Here is a 23474-nt window from a genome sequence, read left to right as displayed (position 1 = left end):
CTCAGTTGCAATGTACACAGAAAATATAGGTGATTATATTATAGGATAACTTCAAAGCAAAGCATAAAAGTCAAAATTCATCACCGTAGGGCCTATAGCTCAGCTTCATCTTTCTGGGGTCTGCAAGATGATGACTCCGGTCAACTGCAAGAAAGAGATTCTCTACCCAAACAGGAGACAGGCAACTGACATCTCGTTCCTGTCTGAAGTCAAAGCAGATTCAATCTACCATGCTGTAGCGAAGAGTCATCCTTAAAAGCAAACTCAGTGTGAGAGCCAAAGAACCTTGGAGAGTGGCCAATTCTCCTGAGCTCCCTCGCTCTCAGACTGGATTGCGAGGTAAACACAAAATCTACGTGCTCTTATCAGCTAAGGTCTAGTGTGAAGAAAACAGCTTGGTACACCTTGTGGAAAAACACAGCTTGGAAAAACACAGCTCATCTGCAATGTCTCAACTGCAATGTCTAACCCCACGTCAAAGCCAATAGGCAGCTAACCTAAATATCAAATGTAATGTCTAATGTCATGTCAAAGCCAATAGGCAGCTAAACTGAATACAGAATGTAATGTCTAATGCCATGTCAAAGCCAATAGGCAGCTAAACTGAGTACAGAATGTAATGGCTAATGCCATGTCAAAGCCAATAGGCAGCTAAACTGAATACAGAATGTAATGTGCTACTGGTGAACATTGAGCAACTAATATGCGCAGTGGTGAAACACAAAGTCATTGGTCAAACACAATTAATAGCATCACAGCGTTCTGGATGTCTTCAGATTTTTGGGCATCTATGCTGATGCCTTCAGATGACAAGATGTAGCCGAAGAACTCAACGCATTGGTCAAAAATTGAACATTTTGATTTATTTAGAATCAGGCGCTGTTCGGACATCCTTTGGAGGATGTCTCAAATGTACTGGTGGTGCACCTCTTTGGCCTTGGAGTAAATTAGCACATCATAGCTGCTGTTGATTACTCCTTGCAATCCCGACAGGGTCTTCATTATTGCATTTTGCAAGACTTCTGCAAAGAAGATCCTGAAGTTTAATCTCTTTTAATACTGAAGTCTCTGGTCTGTTAAGACTGTTGTAATGTACCTGCTTCCCAGGTCTAGGTGCAGATGGGGGTACCCTGATTTTAGGACGACCTTGGAAAACCATTTGGTCCTGGTGAGGTCAGCAGTTATGTCATCCATGGTTGGGGTGATGTGGCCCTCTCTACTGATGGCCAGGTGGGGGATCTGCATGTCTAAGCAGACCCCGACTCATGGGCAGCTCCTTGCACTGATTCATGTCCCAGCCAACAGGAGCGGACTGTTACTCTTGTAGACATAGATTCTAGCCTTTGTTACAGTCAATGGGGGCAGCCTCGTCAGGGGCTGATACTGGTCTAGGTCCATTAGGTTCACAGAGTTCCCTGTGTCTATTAGTGCTGGATTGGACTGCCCATTGATTTTTACATTGCATGCCAGTTGCGGACTTCTGGATGATGGTTTCTCTGTAGTGTATGATATCAGGAACACTTGTTTGTCATCACTTGCCCTGTGCAGTTCGTATCTCGTCACTAGGCAGTGGGATCCAGCGTGCTCTTCCACTTAAGTGACCAACAGAGAAGTGTGGCATTGCTCTGTTTCCTCCCTATCACCCCTCGGTGAGACTGCGGCAGACACACACAAAGTGGTTATTCTTGCTTCATTTGGTGCAGGTCTCACCCACAATAGTCACATGTGGGTCAGTCTCTCTCTGGAAATGCAAAAGTAATTTCTGAGTCTGTTGAACCATGGCTTCCTGTGAGCCGCAGCGGTTGCAGCGTCTACTAATTTGCTGAATGGTGGAAGAGCATTTATCGCAAGGTGGACTGGAGCACCCATGGCAATGTGTGGGTAGAACCTGAGGTCCTGTGTCATTGCCGAGTGCGGCCACATTTGATCCCTGCCAGGGCTGGTCTTGTGACATGGTGGGTGAGCTACGACATGATGCTGATTGCTGTGTAGGTGCAGTGGGGCCTGCCTAAAGGAGGGGATCTGCGTAGGGCTGCTCCACGCAATGCCACGTGGGATCTACGTGGAGTTTGTGGCCCGAGGATTTGCTGAACTCACTGGTGTGGGACACACAGAGAGGTGATAGGCTGGCTGCTGGCGGGGCAAGGAGATGATTGAGGCCTTGAGGGCTACTGCCCTCTGGAGACCACCACTTTAGGAATGGATAAGGAATGGTGGGTGCTCCAGGAGCCCTCAGGGTGACTCACTGCACTTGTGGGCCAAATGCCTTGTTGGCGTCATGCTATGCCCATTCTTCAGCAGGAAGAGAGAGATCACCAGACTCAGTCCATACAATGGAATGTTTGCTGCATGACCTTCAGCCTGACATCTACAGCAAGATGCTACATTTCGGCCAGGGATGTTTCATTCCCTGGTGTTCGCTCACAGGGTCAGATTGGGATCACAAATAGGCCCAGGCACTCCAGAAAAAGTGGCCAACAACCCCTGATAGTCCCTTTCACAGCTCAAAATCTGGTTAGTCTCATTGGAATCTGGTTATTTTTTGTTATTTTTGCTTATAGTTTTATATAGCGTGAACTCTGTCCAAATGCACTGGAGCAATGTATATGAGCACCAGTTACATTACACAAGATCAAATTAAGTTTTAATTTAGCTATGGCAACTAAGTGATTTGTGTAGAATCACAGTAAGTTGAGCTGACGCTGGGAGTCAAACCAGTACCAACATCTGCTGCTCTGACTATAGTGGTACATCCAAATTTATCCTCTCCTTCCCCTCAGCAAGGCCTAAAAGACACTTGGGCTGAGGCAACAACACCTGGCCCCTAGCATGGCTACTTCTCTTGCTTATCCTACCCCCAGCCCAATATAGCCCCAGGGCAATGACCTGGCCAGGGAGGTGTCAAAAACCCACACTGCTGCTGCTCCAGGGGGGTTTAGGTAAGACTGGCCCAAAGGCACAAAATCACCTGGTCCCACTGCGACGCCCTTGCATACGTCCACCCTCCCACACCTACTATGGCCTAAATGTGATGGCCCCGCTCAGCAGAGGATGACACTGCTTCTGGCCAGGCAGAGCATGCCAAGCAGGGGGCCGAGGTGAGAATGCCCCAATGGCTAAAGCAACACCTGGCCTCAGCCTCAATTTACAGCATGGAAGGGGAGCACCCATGATATTGGTGCCACATTAAAGTTGCTTGGCAGGGATTGGGAAAGAAAGTAAGTGTTTTGGGTTGGTTTACAGAGGCCCTAAAAAACAGCCCACTGATGACCCTGAGGCACCGACCCATCAGACAATAACCGACTGCCCGCCCTTCAATTCGACACTGCTCGCTCATCATGTCACTCTCTAAGAAATATGCAAAGATAAACATTCATATGAAAACAAAAACAAGAGATCCATTCAATTAAAATGGGCTGATATAGCTCTGCTCCTGTAACACAAAATAGGAAAAATTCAAACAAAAAACATGGCAACTGAACAATCTCCATTTTAAATTGAGGCCTACCTTAGCTAGGGTTAACTTAATGGGAATACCACTCAATAAATACATTTGCGAGTTGCACATTAATGTAAATGTACGCACACAGCATTTAATTATAAAAATTCCCATTGCAGTGTCCAACTTGCTAGTTTATCAGCAAAGTAGACTGGCCTCAGGGCACAATCATCTGGTTTCTGAGTTCTTTGCTACTCGGAGGCTGTTGCTGTTAATGCAATGGACGCCCTGGACACCTGGGACCCACTGGGGCACAATATGTGATGGAATCAGTCACTGTTTGCAGGGGAAGAAAGGGGTGGGGCAGCACATAGAAGTGGTTGGGGGGGAGAGTGAAGGAGAAAAAAAAAACGTATCTTCCTCGCTACACCGCTCCTCGGTCCTCACAGCAGGCACAGGCTCCTCGCCTGCCCTGAGGCCAATCCTAGCACTGCTTTCATGTTGCTGGCAGCCTGAAAACAGTGTTAGGGTTCGCCAGAGCGCTCTGGCTTGGCGCTTCGAAGCAGAGTGGGAGCCTCTACCTGCTGTCTCCAACCGGGGAACACTGTGCCGGGTTGGAGACAGCCTAGTGTGCATGTGTGTTTGGCTGACCTGAGATGACCGGTTAAACATACATGTTGCTGTGCACTTCCCCTCCGTCACTGTCATGCCCCATATCCCTGCCCCTTTTACAATAAAACAATAATAAACATAGTTTATCATTGTTTTATTGTAAAATGTTTGCAGCTGCTGCTGCTGGCGGGGGCGACGCTAACGGTGAGACACAAAATCTGTAAATATACCTTTTGTTCTTAAAATCTGGATCTGATGCAGGTGGGTGGAGGGCACAGAACCCCATGGAGTGTCCCTGGCTGCCAGGGAGAAAAAAAAACGTAATTGTCATCAACTGCGCCCATGAGCAAAAGCAAAAGAAAACATGAGAAGAAACTGAGAAAAGACAACTTGGCAAAATAACAGAAAGTTAGTTTTAAAAAATAAAACTTTGCAATTTTGTGCCTGCTGGGCACTTTTTTGCCAGTCAGAAGCCTTCTGTTTGTTGACGCTCAAAGTCAAAAACAACAAATAGTGACTCGATCACGTCAGGAGCAGCGGACATGCACTAATTAAGTTGCATCAAATTAGTGCTTGATCCCTGCTCCACACAGAGAAATGGAAGTGATGCCAGGTGTGCTTTGACCAATTACGAGGCTGTAAAGAAGAGTGCCACGCAAACCAACAAATGGTGAACGACAGGCAAGCTCCAAGCCCTTTACGGAACATAGCAGAGTCTTGCAAGCGAGGTGCATGCACTAGGGCATGCACTTGCAGGCTCAACCCTAATAACATTCTGGCCCCACATTGGCAGCCGAAATCTGGGTGGGGTCCGCCATCTGAGGAGGTCCCACAGCTGGCAACACTCACAACGTAGGGGAAAACAAATAAATCCTGCCAGCAAGACCTCTCCACAGAGTGTGTGTGTGGGGGGTGCTACAACTGAGGGAATAACAAAAGCTGTCTGCTTTTGCCTTATCCCTGTCTGCGGTGCCTTGCTGGAATTTGAAAATAAAACAGATGACAATGCACCAACAGATCTGTGTTAGGGCTGCAGGAAGTCGAGATAATGATCCAGGTGTTATAGTCATTCACTTGACCGTGCCTCCTGACCATGTGGTCCAACCAGGGAGCCTCTGAGATGGCTGAACATTGGGTTTGATTGATTGGAGTTTGAGTCTGACCTAAGCTAACTGTTAAAACATATAAAAGCAACATGGAGAGAACAGAGCTCACCTTCCCAGCCGGGTTGGCTCAAATATGTGACAGAATTTGCCAGATGTCTCTGTAGCAGCCTCGCAAGTCACTGCAGGCACTCCTGCCAGATCCATCTAAAGGTGTACTGGTTGCTTTTGTGAAATGCAGTCAGGCTTCTTTAGCGAACCTTATTCAGAGATCCTGAGGCTGTTATTATGTGTGGCTAATCTAACCCCAATGCGTGATACTTGGCAGGTAAGTCAATTAAAAATTTGAAATAAAAACAAAAAGCAGTGTGTGGTGATCTCATACATTCTACATTCCATGTCATACATGGAATGTGGAATGAGAGATCATGGGAGTATTCCAGAAGGGACAGTTGTAGAGAGCAGTCAGAGCGGTCGATGACTGTGGTAAATAAAGACCCAACTTCATTGAAATGATTATCATTGTTCATTCTCATTTTTATCACCACAATATCTGTCGAGGAGCTGGCCACCGTCAAGAACCCACTTCCAGTTTCTTGAGACCTCGAAGTATTCTCTTTCATCGAGCCCAACAAGCACGAAGAGCGCACTGAGTGCACTACACGGTTTCAGGCCATTTGCTTGTTTTTTGTGTGAAGTTTTGACAGGCTCCATGTCAGAGACCCGACATGTTCGTTCATTTTGCTTAAATTTTACAACTTTATATGTGATAGTTGCTTCTGCTACCCAACGGTCTCACCCGCGAGCTACATAGCCTCACGTGAGTCCAGCATGACGTGCATTCAAGCACTTCCAGCATCACGTTGTAGGAGGCTGGACTGGCTTGTAGTGAGTACCAAGGGGTACTTGCACCTTGCACCAGGCCCAGTTATCCCTTATTAGTGTATAGGGTGTCTAGCAGCTTAGGCTGATAGATAATGGTAGCTTAGCAGAGCAGCTTAGGCTGAACTAGGAGACGTGTGAAGCTACTACAGTACCACCTAGTGTCATATGCACAATATCATAAGAAAACACAATACACAGTTATACTAAAAATAAAGGTACTTTATTTTTATGACAATATGCCAAAAGTATCTCAGTGAGTACCCTCAGTATGAGGATAGCAAATATACACAAGATATATATACACAATAGCAAAAATATGCATTATAGTCTTAGAAAACAGTGCAAACAATGTATAGTTACAATAGGATGCAATGGGGACACATAGGGATAGGGGCAACACAAACCATATACTCCAAAAGTGGAATGCGAACCACGAATGGACCCCAAACCTATGTGACCTTGTAGAGGGTCACTGGGACTATTAGAAAATAGTGAGGGTTAGAAAAATAGCCCACCCCAAGACCCTGAAAAGTGAGTGTAAAGTGCACTAAAGTTCCCCAAAGGACAAAGAAGTCGTGATAGGGGAATAAGGCAGGAAAGACACAAACCAACAATGCAACAACACTGGATTTCCAATCTGGGGTACCTGTGGAACAAGGGGACCAAGTCCAAAAGTCACAAGCAAGTCGGAGATGGGCAGATGCCCAGGAAATGCCAGCTGCGGGTGCAAAGAAGCTTCTACTGGACAGAAGAAGCTGCGGTTTCTGCAGGAACGCAAAAGGCTAGAGACTTCCCCTTTGGAGGACGGATCACCCTCGCCTTGTAGAGTCGTGCAAAAGTGTTTTCCCGCCGAAAGAACGCCAACAAGCCTTGCTAGCTGCAAATCGTGCGGTTAGTGTTTTTGGACGCTGCTGTGGCCCAGGAGGGACCAGGAGGTCGCAAATTGGACCAGGAGGTAGAGGGGTCGTCGAGCAAGACAAGGAGCCCTCTTAGCAGCAGGTAGCACCCGGAGAAGTGCCAGAAACAGGCACTACGAGGATGCGTGAAACGGTGCTCACCCGAAGTCGCACAAAGAAGTCCCACGTCGCCGGAGACCAACTTAGAAAGTCGTGCAATGCAGGTTAGAGTGCCGTGGACCCAGGCTTGACTGTGCACAAAGGATTTCCGCCGGAAGTGCACAGGGGCCGGAGTAGCTGCAAAAGTCGCGGTTCCCAGCAATGCAGTCTAGCGAGGTGAGGCAAGGACTTACCTCCACCAAAGTTGGACTGAAGAGTCACTGGACTGTGGGAGTCACTTGGACAGAGTTGCTGGATTCGAGGGACCTCGCTCGTCATGCTGAGAGGAGACCCAAGGGACCGGTAATGCAGCTTTTTGGTGCCTGCAGTTGCAGGGGGAAGATTCCGTCGACCCACGGGAGATTTCTTCGGAGCTTCTAGTGCAGAGAGGAGGCAGACTACCCCCACAGCATGCACCACCAGGAAAACAGTTGAGAAGGCGGCAGGATCAGCGTTACAGAGTTGCAGTAGTCGTCTTTGCTACTATGTTGCAGTTTTGCAGGCTTCCAGCGCGGTCAGCAGTCGATTCCTTGGCAGAAGGTGAAGAGAGAGATGCAGAGGAACTCGGATGAGCTCTTGCATTCGTTATCTAAGAATCCCAAGGGACAGAGACCCTAAATAGCCAGAAAAGAGGGTTTGGCTACCTAGGAGAGAGGATAGGCTAGCAACACCTGAAGGAGCCTATCAAAAGGAGTCTCTGACGTCACCTGGTGGCACTGGCCACTCAGAGCAGTCCAGTGTGCCAGCAGCACCTCTGTTTCCAAGATGGCAGAGGTCTGGAGCACACTGGAGGAGCTCTGGGCACCTCCCAGGGGAGGTACAGGTCAGGGGAGTGGTCACTCCCCTTTCCTTTGTCCAGTTTCGCGCCAGAGCAGGGCTAAGGGGTCCCTGAACCGGTGTAGACTGGCTTATGCAGAATTGGGCACATCTGTGCCCAAGAAAGCATTTCCAGAGGCTGGGGGAGGCTACTCCTCCCCTGCCTTCACACCATTTTCCAAAGGGAGAGGGTGTCACACCCTCTCTCAGAGGAAGTCCTTTGTTCTGCCATCCTGGGCCAGGCCTGGCTGGACCCCAGGAGGGCAGCTGCCTGTCTGAGGGGCTGGCGGCAGCAGCAGCTGCAGTGAAACCCCAGGAAGGGCAGTTTGGCAGTACCAGGGTCTGTGCTACAGACCACTGGGATCATGGGATTGTGCCAACTATGCCAGGATGGTATAGAGGGGGCAATTCCATGATCATAGACATGTTACATGGCCATATTAGGAGTTACCATTGTGAAGCTACATATAGGTAGTGACCTATATGTAGTGCACGCGTGTAATGGTGTCCCCGCACTCACAAAGTTCAGAGAATTGGCTCTGAACAATGTGGGGGCACCCTGGCTAGTGCCAGGGTGCCCTCACACTAAGTAACTTTGCACCTAACCTTTACCAGGTAAAGGTTAGACATATAGGTGACTTATAAGTTACTTAAGTGCAGTGTAAAATGGCTGTGAAATAACGTGTGCGTTATTTCACTCAGGCTGCAGTGGCAGGCCTGTGTAAGAATTGTCAGAGCTCCCTATGGGTGGCAAAAGAAATGCTGCAGCCCATAGGGATCTCCTGGAACCCCAATACCCTGGGTACCTCAGTACCATATACTAGGGAATTATAAGGGTGTTCCAGTAAGCCAATGTAAATTGGTAAAATTGGTCACTAGCCTGTCAGTGACAATTTGAAAGAAATGAGAGAGCATAACCACTGAGGTTCTGGTTAGCAGAGCCTCAGTGAGCCAGTTAGTCACTACACAGGTAACACATTCAGGCACACTTATGAGCACTGGGGCCCTGGTGAACAGGGTCCCAGTGACACATACAACTAAAACAACATATATACAGTGAAAAATGGGGGTAACATGCCAGGCAAGATGGTACTTTCCTACACAACCCCCCCCCCAAACGAAGGACAATAAGACTAGCCATGACCTGATGAGTCTTCATTGTCTAAGTGGAAATATCTGGAGAGTCCATCTGCATTGGAGTGGCTACTCCCAGGTCTATGTTCCACTGTATAGTCCATTCCCTGTAGGGATATGGACCACCTCAACAATTTAGGATTTTCACCTTTCATTTGTTTTAGCCAAAGTAGAGGTTTGTGGTCTGTCTGAACAATGAAGTGAGTGCCAAACAGGTATGGCCTCAACTTCTTCAGAGCCCAGACCACAGCAAAGGCCTCCCTCTCAATGGCAGACCAACGCTTTTCTCTAGGGGTCAACCTCCTACTAATAAAAGCAACAGGTTGATCCTGGCCCTCAGAATTAAGTTGTGATAGGACTGCCCCTACTCCTAATTCAGATGCATCAGTTTGGACATCGAATTTTTTAGAGTAACAAGGGCTTTTCAGGACAGGTTCAGAGCACATGGCCTGCTTCAGCTCCTCAAAAGCTTTCTGACAGTTAGCTGTCCACAATACCTTTTTAGGCATCTTTTTGGAAGTGAGGTCATTAAGAGGGGCTGCAATGGAGCCATAGTTCTTAATGAACCTCCTGTAATACCCAGTGAGGCCTAGGAAGGCTCTCACCTGAGTCTGAGTGGTAGGGGGAACCTAATCAATAATTGTTTGGATTTTCCCCTGAAGTGGTGCAATCTGTTCCCCACCAACAAGGTGTCCCAGATAAACCACCTTACCCTGCCCTATCTGGCACTTTGAAGCCTTGATAGTGAGGCCTGCCTTCTGCAGGGCCTCCAAAACTTTCCATAGGTGGACCAGGTGATCATCCCAGCTGGAGCTAAAGACAGCTATATCGTCCAAATATGCTGCACTGAAAGCTTCCAGCCCTTGCAGGACTGTGTTCACCAACCTCTGAAAAGTAGCAGGTACATTTTTCAAACCAAAAGGCATTACAGTAAACTGGTAATGTCCTCCAATGGTTGAAAATGCAGTTTTAGGTTTAGCATCTTCTGACAATTTGATCTGCCAATACCCTGCAGTCAAATCAAAAGTGCTTAGGTACTTGGCAGATGCCAGTGTATCTATGAGCTCATCTGCCCTGGGTATAGGGTGAGCATCAGTTTTGGTTACCAAGTTGAGACCTCTATAGTCTACACAAAACCGCATTTCCTTCTTTCCATCTTTGGAATGGGGTTTTGGTACAAGTACCACAGGAGAAGCCCATGGACTTTCAGAGTGCTCAACCACTCCTAGTTCTAACATTTTCTGGACCTCTTGCTTTATGCAGTCCCTGACATGGTCAGGCTGCCTATAGATCTTACTTTTGACAGGTAAACTGTCTCCAGTATCTATAGTGTGCTCACACCAAGAAGTGGTACCTGGCACAGTAGAGAAGAGTTCAGAGAATTGATCTAGGAGATTTATGCAATGGTCTTTCTGCTCAGCAGTAAGACAATCAGCCAAAACTACACCTTCCACAAGAGCATCTTGTTCTGTGGAAGAGAAGAGATCAGGTAGAGGATCACTGTCTTCTTCCTGTCCCTCATCAGTTGCCATGAGCAGGGTGAGATCAGCCCTGTCATAGTAGGGTTTCAGGCGGTTGACATGGAGCACCCTAAGGGGACTCCTGGCAGTGCCTAAGTCAACTAAATAGGTGACTTCTCCCTTCTTTTCAACAATTGTGTGGGGTCCACTCCATTTATCTTGGAGTGCTCTTGGGGCCACAGGCTCCAAGACCCACACTTTCTGCCCTGGCTGGTACTGAACCAAAACAGCCTTCTGATCATGCCATTGCTTCTGGAGCTCTTGGCTGGCCTGAAGGTTTTTGCTGGCCTTTTTCATGTACTCAGCCATCCTTGATCTGAGGCCAAGTACATAATCCACAATATCCTGCTTAGGAGCTTTTAAAGGTTGTTCCCAACCCTCCTTTACAAGTGTGAGTGGACCCCTAACAGGGTGTCCAAAAAGAAGTTCAAAGGGGCTGAAGCCCACTCCTTTCTGGGGTACCTCCCTGTAGGCAAAAAGGAGGCATGGAAGAAGGATATCCCATCTCCTGCGGAGTTTTTCAGGGAGACCCATAATCATGTCTTTGAGAGTTTTATTAAATCTCTCCACCAGTCCATTTGTTTGTGGATGATAGGGTGTTGTGAACTTGTAAGTTACACCACACTCCTTCCACATGGCCTTTAAGTATGCAGACATGAAATTGCTTCCCCTGTCTGATACTACTTCCTTTGGGAAGCCCACCCTAGAAAATATTCCCAGGAGGGCCTTTTTGCCACTGCAGGTGCTGTAGTGGTCCTTAAAGGAATTGCTTCAGGATATCTTGTGGCATGGTCCACTACCACTAAGATAAACCTATTGCCTGGAGCAGTAGGAGGGTCAAGGGGGCCAACTATGTCAACCCCTACCCTTTCAAAGGGAACCCCAATCACAGGCAGTGGAATAAGAGGTGCCTTTGGAGTGCCACCCGTTTTGCCACTGGCTTGACAGGTTTCACAGGACTTACAAAAATCTTTTGTGTCCTCAGACATCCTAGGCCAATGAAACAATGGAACCAGTCTGTCCCAAGTTTTCATTTGACCCAGGTGCCCAGCTAGGGGAATGTCGTGGGCAAGAGTTAGGAGGAACTTTCTGTACTCCTGAGGAATCACTAGTCTCCTGGCAGCTCCAGGTTTAGGATCCCTGTGCTCAGTGTACAAGAGGTTGTACTCCCAGTAAACTCTGTGAGAGTCACTGACATCCCCATTAGCCTGTTTGACAGCTTGCTGTCTGAGACCCTCTAATGTGGGACAGGTTTGCTGTGCCACACTCAGCTCCTCCCTGGCAGGCCCCCCTTCACCCAAAAGCTCAGCAGTGTCTGCTTGAAGCTCCTCTGGTGTAGGTTCTGCACAGGGAGGGAATTCTTCTTCCTCAGAAGTAGAATCCACTGTAGAGGGAGGGATAGTAGGAAGTGGTTTGCTTCTACTAGCCCTAGCTGTAGGGAGCACTTGGTCGATTGTTACAGGATCCAAGCTTCCCTGTCCTTTTTGCTTTTTGGCCTGAGCCCTTGTTAAAGCAAAAATATGCCCTGGGATGCCCAGCATTGCTGCATGGGCCTCCAACTCCACATCTGACCAAGCTGATGTCTCCAAATCATTTCCTAGTAGACAGTCTACAGGTAAATCTGTGGCTACCACAACTTTCTTTGGACCAGTAACCCCCCCCAGTTGAGATTAACAACAGCCATGGGGTGGCTAAGTGTGTTGTTGTGAGCATCGGTTACTTGGTACTGGTGACCAAGTAGGTGTTGTTCAGGGTAGACCAGTTTCTCTATGACCATAGTCACACTGGCTCCAGTGTCCCTGTAGGCCTGAACCTCAACACCATTTATTAGGGGTAGCTGCTTGTACTTATCCATATTAAGGGGACAAGCAACTAAGGTGGCTAAATCAATAGCCCCCTCAGAGACTAACACAGCCTCTGTGGCCTCCCTAACAAGGCCAACCCCAACTAAGTTACCAATAGTGAGCCCAGCTACTCCCTTGGATTGGCTATTAGTAGGTTTGCTCCCACCACCACTGCTATTAGTAGGGACACTAGGGGTAGCAGTAGGGGTTGTAGTGGTAGGAGGCTTGGTGCTTTTCTTTGGACAACTGGGATCTGTTGTCCAATGGCCTTTTATTTTACATAAATAGCACCATGGTTTCTTTTCCTTGTTTTGATTAGAAGAGGATTTGGGCCCACCACCCCCACCAGAGTGTTTTTGTGGGCCTGATGAAGACTCATTTTTAGATTTGTCCCCACCCTTGTCTGAAGACTTACCATCCTTCTTCTTGTTGCCATCTTTGTCACCCCCTGTATGAACTTTTCTGTTCACCCTTGTTCTGACCCATTTGTCTGCCTTCTTTCCCAATTCTTGGGGAGAGGTCAGATCAGAGTCCAGCAAGTACTGGTGCAACAAATCAGACACACAATTATTAAGAATATGCTCTCTCAGGATCAAGTTATACAGGCTGTCATAATCAGTAACTTTACTGCCATGTAACCACCCCTCCAAGGCCTTCACTGAATGGTCAATGAAATCAACCCAGTCTTGTGAAGACTCCTTTTTGGTCTCTCTGAACTTTATCCTGTACTGTTCAGTGGTTAAGCCATAACCATCCAGGAGTGCATTCTTAAGAACTTTGTAATCATTAGCTTCATTTTCTTTTACAGTAAGGAGCCTATCCCTACCTTTTCTACTAAATGATAGCCATAGGATAGCAGCCCACTGCCTTTGAGGGACATCCTGTACAGCACAGGCCCTCTCAAGTGCAGCAAACCACTTGTTAATGTCATCCCCCTCCTTATAAGGGGGAACTATCTTATGCAGATTCCTGGAATCATGCTCTTTTGCAGGATGACTATGGGGAATACTGCTGCTGCCACCATGGGTTTCTAAACCCAGTTTCTGTCTCTCCTTCTCTACTTCTAAAGTCTGTCTATCCAAATCCAGCTGTTGCTTCTTGAGCTTCAGTCTGGTTTGTTCCACTCTCAATCTATTGAGCTCCCTTTCTAACAATCTGTCATCAGGGTGGGTGGGAGGGACATGCCTTGAAACAGAAGTATGGTGAGAATGGACAGAAGGGGACCTGTCCCTTACAGAGGACACCCTAACAGCTTGGCTAACAGAAACATCAGTACCACTGTGGTGTGAGTAAATACTTTTGCTATGATGTGAGACAACACTATTTGTATGGTGTGACCCATCATCATTACCAACTATGCTAGACTGTCTAGTAATGGGCAGGCTAGGAAGTTTCTTTCCTGAATCTTTTCCTGGGGGAGTCCCTGGATCAGATTGGGAACCATTAGCTACCTTTTCAACAGATGGGGCACTTCTTGCCTTATCTTGTTCTCTAAGCATGTTAAGTAACAATTCCAAGGAAGGATTCTTCCCTACACTCAAACCTCTCTCTATGCAGAGACTACTTGCTCCTTTCCAGCTAAGGTGATCATATGCAAGTTTGGACAGATCAACATTTTGGCCTGTGCCAGACATTTTTAGAGAGAGTTAAAGTGATAGAGAAAGAGAAAAAAGTTTGTCAGAGCTTTTAGAAAGACAGAGAAAAAAAGCTTTTACAACTTTTTAGAACTTTTTAGAAAGTTTGAAGTACTTTTCAGCACTTAGAAAAGAGTGAAAAGAGGAAATGCAAAACCTTTTGGCAATGTGTATATACACTGAACTTGTTTTGTATATTTTTCTCTTATGAAAAGTACAATGACAAGAGTGGTAAGTAGTCTCAAAGCACTTATCCCACCGCTGCACAACCAATGTAGGAGGCTGGACTGGCTTGTAGTGAGTACCAAGGGGTACTTGCACCTTGCACCAGGCCCAGTTATCCCTTATTAGTGTATAGGGTGTCTAGCAGCTTAGGCTGATAGATAATGGTAGCTTAGCAGAGCAGCTTAGTCTGAACTAGGAGACGTGTGAAGCTACTACAGTACCACCTAGTGTCATATGCACAATATCATAAGAAAACACAATACACAGTTATACTAAAAATAAAGGTACTTTATTTTTATGACAATATGCCAAAAGTATCTCAGTGAGTACCCTCAGTATGAGGATAGCAAATATACACAAGATATATATACACAATAGCAAAAATATGCAGTATAGTCTTAGAAAACAGTGCAAACAATGTATAGTTACAATAGGATGCAATGGGGACACATAGGGATAGGGGCAACACAAACCATATACTCCAAAAGTGGAATGCGAACCACAAATGGACCCCAAACCTATGTGACCTTGTAGAGGGTCGCTGGGACTATTAGAAAATAGTGAGGGTTAGAAAAATAGCCCACCCCAAGACCCTGTAAAGTGAGTGTAAAGTGCACTAAAGTTCCCCAAAGGACAAAGAAGTCGTGATAGGGGAATAAGGCAGGAAAGACACAAACCAACAATGCAACAATGCTGGATTTCCAATCTGGGGTACCTGTGGAACAAGGGGACCAAGTCCAAAAGTCACAAGCAAGTCGGAGATGGGCAGATGCCCAGGAAATGCCAGCTGCGCGTGCAAAGAAGCTTCTACTGGACAGAAGAAGCTGCGGTTTCTGCAGGAACGCAAAGGGCTAGAGACTTCCCCTTTGGAGGACGGATTCCTCTCGCCTTGTAGAGTTGTGCAAAAGTGTTTTCCCGCCGAAAGAACGCCAACAAGCCTTGCTAGCTGCAAATTGTGCGGTTAGTGTTTTTGGACGCTGCTGTGGCCCAGGAGGGACCAGGAGGTCGCAAATTGGACCAGGAGGTAGAGGAGACGTCGAGCAAGACAAGGAGCTCTCTTAGCAGCAGGTAGCACCCGGAGAAGTGCCAGAAACAGGCACTACAAGGATGCGTGAAACGGTGCTCACCCGAAGTCGCACAAAGAAGTCCCACGTCGCCGGAGACCAACTTAGAAAGTCGTGCAATGCAGGTTAGAGTGCCGTGGACCCAGGCTTGGCTGTGCACAAAGGATTTCCGCCGGAAATGCACAGGGGCCGGAGTAGCTGCAAAAGTCGCGGTTCCCAGCAATGCAGTCTAGCGAGGTGAGGCAAGGACTTACCTCCACCAAACTTGGACTGAAGAGTCACTGGACTGTGGGAGTCACTTGGACAGAGTTGCTGGATTCGAGGGACCTCGCTCGTCATGCTGAGAGGAGACCCAAGGGACCAGTACTGCAGCTTTTTGGTGCCTGCGGTTGCAGGGGGAAGATTCTGTCGACCCACGGGAGATTTCTTCGGAGCTTCTAGTGCAGAGAGGAGGCAGACTACCCCCACAGCATGCACCACCAGGAAAACAGTCGAGAAGGCGGCAGGATCAGCGTTACAGAGTTGCAGTAGTCGTCTTTGCTACCATGTTGCAGTTTTGCAGGCTTCCAGCGCGGTCAGCAGTCGATTCCTTGGCAGAAGGTGAAGAGAGACATGCAGAGGAACTCGGATGAGCTCTTGCATTCGTTATCTAAGGAATCCCAAGGGACAGAGACCCTAAATAGCCAGAAAAGAGGGTTTGGCTACCTAGGAGAGAGGATAGGCTAGCAACACCTGAAGGAGCCTATCACAAGGAGTCTCTGACGTCACCTGGTGGCACTGGCCACTCAGAGCAGTCCAGTGTGCCAGCAGCACCTCTGTTTCCAAGATGGCAGAGGTCTGGAGCACACTGGAGGAGCTCTGGGCACCTCCCAGGGGAGGTACAGGTCAGGGGAGTGGTCACTCCCCTTTCCTTTGTCCAGTTTCGCGCCAGAGCAGGGCTAAGGGGTCCCTGAACCGGTGTAGACTGGCTTATGCAGAATTGGGCACATCTGTGCCCAAGAAAGCATTTCCAGAGGCTGGGGGAGGCTACTCCTCCCCTGCCTTCACACCATTTTCCAAAGGGAGAGGGTGTCACACCCTCTCTCAGAGGAAGTCCTTTGTTCTGCCATCCTGGGCCAGGCCTGGCTGGACCCCAGGAGGGCAGCTGCCTGTCTGAGGGGCTGGCAGCAGCAGCAGCTGCAGTGAAACCCCAGGAAGGGCAGTTTGGCAGTACCAGGGTCTGTGCTACAGACCACTGGGATCATGGGATTGTGCCAACTATGCCAGGATGGTATAGAGGGGGCAATTCCATGATCATAGACATGTTACATGGCCATATTCGGAGTTACCATTGTGAAGCTACATATAGGTAGTGACCTATATGTAGTGCACGCGTGTAATGGTGTCCCCGCACTCACAAAGTTCAGGGAATTGGCTCTGAACAATGTGGGGGCACCTTGGCTAGTGCCAGGGTGCCCTCACACTAAGTAACTTTGCACCTAACCTTTACCAGGTAAAGGTTAGACATATAGGTGACTTATAACTTACTTAAGTGCAGTGTAAAATGGCTGTGAAATAACGTGTGCGTTATTTCACTCAGGCTGCAGTGGCAGGCCTGTGTAAGAATTGTCAGAGCTCCCTATGGGTGGCAAAAGAAATGCTGCAGCCCATAGGGATCTCCTGGACCCCAATACCCTGGGTACCTCAGTACCATATACTAGGGAATTATAAGGGTGTTCTAGTAAGCCAATGTAAATTGGTAAAATTGGTCACTAGCCTGTCAGTGACAATTTGAAAGAAATGAGAGAGCATAACCACTGAGGTTCTGGTTAGCAGAGCCTCAGTGAGACAGTTAGTCACTACACAGGTAACACATTCAGGCACACTTATGAGCACTGGGGCCCTGGTGAACAGGGTCCCAGTGACACATACAACTAAAACAACATATATACAGTGAAAAATGGGGGTAACATGCCAGGCAAGATGGTACTTTCCTACACACGTTACATCATTATGTACATTCAGCCCTACACATGGTGAGGCACCCATGCTACGTGGCATGTACAAATATGTACGTCAGCCATATTTTGGGAAACTGCGACCTGCACGCATACGTACAGCGGACATACTTTGGCAAAATCCACTACAGAAACATACAATCTGCATGTATAATATGTAGTGACATATACGGCAATCAAACCCTCACACTGTGATCCGCACGCCGAACAAACCACTCACAGAAATGTGTGGATTTTACTGCAATCCGCACGCACAACATACCCACTGCAATCCGCACGCACAATACTTACAAGCCGGTGGATTTTACTAGGACCCCCATGAATAAATTCACTGCGACCTGCACGCTTAATACCCATGAGTTTGCAGATTTTACTGTGATCCGCACGCAATTAGAGAGCCACTAAAATAGAAGCGAAGCAGTGTTAAACAAATTTATTTTTACATACTACTACAACACATTATCATAGTCATTATGCAGAGCTTCAGCACTCCGCCAACGTTTTTACAAACACCTGGAGATCCTCCAATACCTTGGAGAAATTGACATAGAGCTATAGGTGGTAATAGATATTGCCCAGAAAGGAAACGATTTTTATTAGAACACAATTAAGGGTTTGAAGGTCAATCCGTTTATGAACACTTGCCACCGTACGAATTACCGGACGGTGAAGCACATGACATTGACGAGTATCAACTTGCAGTAAAAAAACTCAAAAAGCAGTTTGATGTTCAAACAAGCTTGATAGTAAATAGACATAAATATGTCACACGAGCACAACATCAGGATGAATAAATTGACTGTTATGCAGCAATTTTACGTACATTAGCTTCCGAATGTGAATTTGAAAGCTTTATGGCACAACTTATTCACGATCAAATAGTGGTACACTGTTGGGATAAGAAAGTTCAAGAAAAAAAGTTAAGGTTACAAAATCCTTCTTTGACAGAAACAGTAGAAATTGTAAAAAGTATAGAAATTTCTCACAAAGCATGCAAGGAACTATCACAAAAAGAACATGTTGGAGTAAGCACAGTCAAAGTTAAAGGAAACTCCAGCGACAACGCTATAGAACAAGCCAGGACACCTGCACAGAACCAAACTAAAGATGAATCCTTCAGCAGAAAGAACATATTTTTCAGATGTGGAAATCCTAGACATGGTAACAACGAAAGAACAAACCAAGAGACCAACACAGAACCAAACTAAGGATGAATTCTTCAGCAGAAAGAACATATGTTTCAGGTGTGGTAATCCTAGACATGGTAACAACGCTCGCCAGTGTCCAGCTAAAAATGTCAAGTGCAGAATATGTGGGAATAGGACATTTTGCCAAAGTTTGTCAAAGTAGTAAAACACCTGATAAAGTGAATGTGATTTATGAACTTGATCCACATGAAAGCTCTAGGGATGAAGTGAACCCAAAGAAAGATGTTATGCTAGTGATCCAATGTGGTGAACATAATTGCATAGACCCATATGAAAACATTGAGGTTGATGGGAAGAAACTATGCCTATGAATAGATTTCCTGGGCAAGGATGACCATAATTACTGAAGAATTGCTAGTAATAGGGAAAATAACTTGTTACCCTCTGACAGAAACCCTGTGTTGTACGATGGAAAAAATAGACCTCATTAGTTATTTTAAAGCACATATGAAATATAAAAACAAACTGATTCTTGGGAAAGTTTATGTAGCTAAAAAAATTTTGAACATACTTGGGTGGTATCATTAGGGATTATTCGGTATGACATTAAGACCAGGGAGGAGTGTTTACGTTTTGTTAGTTACCGATGAGTTAAATGATGAATCTCTGGTAGTTCAAGACAAACAACCCAAGAATATTTGGTTACTAAAGTTCAATAAGGGGTTCAGTAATAATTTGGGCAGGATCACAGGTTTCAAACTTAAGATCAAAGTACAAAATGGTGCCTCATCTGTTAAGTATAAATTGAGAAATGTACCCATCAGTGTACGTCAGGATTTAGAGAGTATTCTCAAACAAATGGTTGTTGATGGAGTTATAGAACCTATAGAGTCATCACTTTGGTTATGTCCTTTGGTCATTGCATGAAAACAAAATTGACAATTAAGAGTTTGTATTGATTTGCTTAGTCTGAACAAGGTCTTATGGGTCTATTCACATCCTTTATCACATATTGATGACATCACATCTACTTTTGCTGGCAAAGAAATTTTCAGCAAAATAGTCTTATCTTCGGCATATCATCAGGTTGGGTAAGACGAAACTTCAAGACATTACACAGTTTTGTGCCACCTTTTGGCACTTTTTAATTCAAAAGGATGCCTTTTGGATTGGTGTCCGCCGCTTCTGTCTTTCAGAGGGTTTTACAAAACATACTTCAGGGTATTGAAGGTGTTGTAACTTTTCAGGATGATATACTGATCACTGGTGAGGATGAACTTACCCAGGAGGAAGCAATGAATAAAGTGTTACAAAGATTACAAAAATATGGTGTAGTAGCACATGTAAAAAAATGTGTGTTTGCTAAATCCAGCATAGAGTACTTAGGTGATGTTATCTCAAAAGATGGGATTAAACCCAGACCAGGTTTGGTAGAAACGATCATTAGTGCACCTGAACCAAAAACAAAAGACCATGTTGCATCTTTTCTGGGCTTATGTGAATTTTATTAAAAATTCTTTGAGAAGTTTTCTACTGAAACAGCAAACTTACGGGAACTCCTCAAGAAAAATAAAGAATTTGTGTGGGATGCAAAATAACAGGAAGAATTTCGAGCACTTAAAAATAACGTCATTGAGGCAGGAATTTTAGTGCATTTGATCTTATTGAATCTTGCACTAATACTGTAGGTGCTAGTAATGATAGTTTGGGAGCAATGTTATCCCAATAAGATAAAAACAATCACGAACAAACTATAGGGTTTGTGTCACACTCTTTGAGAGTCAACGAAAAAGCTTTTTCTGTGATAGAAAAAGAGTTATTGGCTTGCTGTTGGGCTGCTGAGCGATTCAAGAACTACATTTGGGGGAGAAGGTTTACACTCAAGAATGATCATAAACTGTTAGTGAACATCCTCAGTGGAGAAGTTATCGAAGAACACACTCCGAGAATTGCTAGATTGAGTTGAAAAGTACTACAGTATGATTTCAAAGTAGAGTATATTCCTGGTAGGAAAAATATCAGGGCCGATTATTTGTCTCGTTCACCAGTTAATTCGGATGAGAAAATAGAGCTGGTGGATGAAGAAGGTGAAGAATTTTTGATTGCGGTTGTAGATGTGTTTGATGGTAATACTTTTATGGAGATTGAATGGAACAAAGAAATGTTAAAAGATGAAGATATGGTACGCATAAAGAACTATTTGACCCATGGTTGGCCCAAGGAAAGTTTTCTGCCAATAAATTTACAAGCCTATACTAAAGTAGCAGACATATTATCAGTTGAGAACTATGGTATTTTGATGAGGAACCATAAATTCAAATAAAGATGAGAGAGTGTTATTGGTGGCCAGGTATGGATCTTGAAATAGTTACATGTGTGAGAAATTGTGTGGTCTGTGCAAACAGTGACAAAGTGTTGAAAACTCAGCCAACACCTTTAACACCAAGTATTTTGCCTGCGGGACCCTGGATTATGCTGGCCATTGATTTTATTGGTCCCTTTAGCACCCTAGCAATAAGATCTAGATTGGCTTTTGTGATAGCAAATGGTGAGAAGTAGAGTTTATGGAGAAACCCAATACAAATGCGGTTATTAAACGTTTGAAGAGATTATATGCGAGGGAAGGAGTCCCTAATGAATTAGTGTCAGACAACGGGGTACATTTTATCTCTAGAGAAATGAAATATTTTTTGGGAAAATGCCATCCAACACAAGCGGGTAGCTCCTTATCATCCTCAAAGAAACAGTCTCATTGAAAAAATGAATCACACACTGGTTGAATGTATACAATGGATGATTCAAAATGAAATAAACATTAATGAAGCAGTGGAGGACATGTTGTGGTCACTTTGTTCCTATTCAAATGCAGTTACTGGTGTGAGTCATTTTGAAGTGATGAGAGGTCGTGTTTCGCCTCTAAGCTGTGTACTAGTTGGTTGGGAGAAGTTAAGGCCAAAGTCGATAAAGCCAAGTGTCGTGTTCATAAGTTTTAGAGTAAAATTAAAGATGGCTATGATAAATAACACCATGCATGGGGAAAAAGGACCGAAATTAATATAGGAGATTGGATACTAATAAAAGATCCCACTTATGTGGCTAAGGGGTTGTCCAAATGCAGAAATCCAGAGAAAGCAGACGCTGTTTCCAGAAACCCAGTGCGCATCACAGGTCACGAATGGTGGAATAAAAGCAGAATAGTGAAAATTAAGGGAGATTACGATAGTGACACTAGGGGGAGATCTCACGATGTTATTGAAGAGGCAAGTGGGATTAAAAATCACTGTGAACAAAAGTAAAAAAAACAAACCTGGTTTGAAAGCAAACAATGAAGAACTATTAAGACACAGAAGTAAGAGGGTTATTGAAAAACCTGCTAGACATTGTGATTAAGCTTTTACTTATGTATTTTGAAAAGCATTTATATTCAGTTGTTATCATTTTGTATAGAAAAGGAAGATGTTGTAGTGATCGCATATATTCTACATTCCATGCTATACATGGAATAGTGAATGAGAGATCCGACGGGGACATTTCAGAGGGGACAGTTGTAGAGAGCAGTTGGAGCGGTCGATGACTGTGGGCAATAAAGATCCAACTTAATTGAACTGATTATCGGTGTTCATTCTAATTTTTATCACCACACAGTGCTAGCACTGAGGTGGACTTTTTAGGTGGATGAGGAAAGCCAGTGGCTGAAGCACTACGCCAATCTCTGATGGGCTGAAGCAAGATGTGAAGGGGTTTTGAACAGTCCAATGGATGGAAAGGACTGACTGAAAAAGTGTGGGTGTATACTTTGCAAAACACGAGCCTAGTGAGACAGTTAAACTGTCTCTAGGGCACTCCTGAAAAAGCTGGGACAGCCCACACTGCCAGATATAGAAAAACATGCAATATTTATAGAGACTATGGATGCAGGATTGAAAAGAAATCATCCACTGACTAACTTTGCCCTGCCAAATTTCCTAGGTCATATGTGGTGAGCTGTTCCAGTCCAGGTAATTTTTTTCCTTGAATTCTAGCGCTCATAGCCGTGTTTATTTCATCATAAAATCAGGACTCACATGCCAGAATTCAAAGAAAACAAGCATTTGCAATGCAGTAGGTCTTGCATTTTCTTAAGTTAGAGGTATTGGTATTGTAAATTTATAACTGGACTTTTCTTGCCACATAAATTGGTCAACCCTGCCTCATAATTTGATCTTTTCCTGCCACATAATTCCAGTGGCCCAGCATTAAACTAAATCACTTCCATTTACATTCTTCTTCTTTCTTAAAACATATACAATTGTCATATAAACCTTCATCGGAAATAAACTTTTGGCATTAGAGTGTAATGCTCAAAACATCATAACAAAAATATAATTTGGGACGGATTGGAGGGTAAAAGGAAAGAGGGAGTTGGGAGAAAAGATGTAGAGGAGATGTAGCGTAACAGTGTCATGGGCCCTAGAGTAAGAAAGGAAAATGGTTGACTGCAATTTCATTAGAAAAATATAGAAGTAATTAGAGTTTTGTGAGGTCCATAGATCTCTGGGTCCCGGTGCCACTGCACCAGTTGCACCATTGATAACTAGGTCTCAGGAGAGAAAGCGGATGGGGCAGAAAAAGAGAAGCAAAAGGAATACAATAGGCAAAAGGAAGACATAGAAGGGGGGCAATAGCTTGCTTAATCTCCACAACGGCCCTCACAGCGCTTGGATGCCTGGCTTCACCTGGGGCTGTCCAGGAGTGGGCGCCTCACAGGGAAAAGCCAGGAGGGGTTCCACAGCGGTATGCGTACAGCGACTTGAGACCCTAACGGGTGAGTAGTGCGCTATACAAGTGCGAAGTTTACAGTTTACAGTTGGATGGAGAATGCCCAGATTAATTCATGGCTGAGAGTTTCCATATAAGGATGAATGGATGATTGAATTGCTGTGGTGAATAGTTGGGTAGATGAGGTTGCAAAGTGTGGTTGGATGAATGCTTGATGTGGCTTGATGGATAAATGCCTAG

This window comes from Pleurodeles waltl, chromosome 7 (assembly GCF_031143425.1).
Source record: "Pleurodeles waltl isolate 20211129_DDA chromosome 7, aPleWal1.hap1.20221129, whole genome shotgun sequence".
Lineage (NCBI taxonomy): Eukaryota > Metazoa > Chordata > Amphibia > Caudata > Salamandridae > Pleurodeles > Pleurodeles waltl.
The sequence above is the reverse complement of the archived record's forward strand: the minus strand, read 5'-3'. Positions refer to the sequence as shown.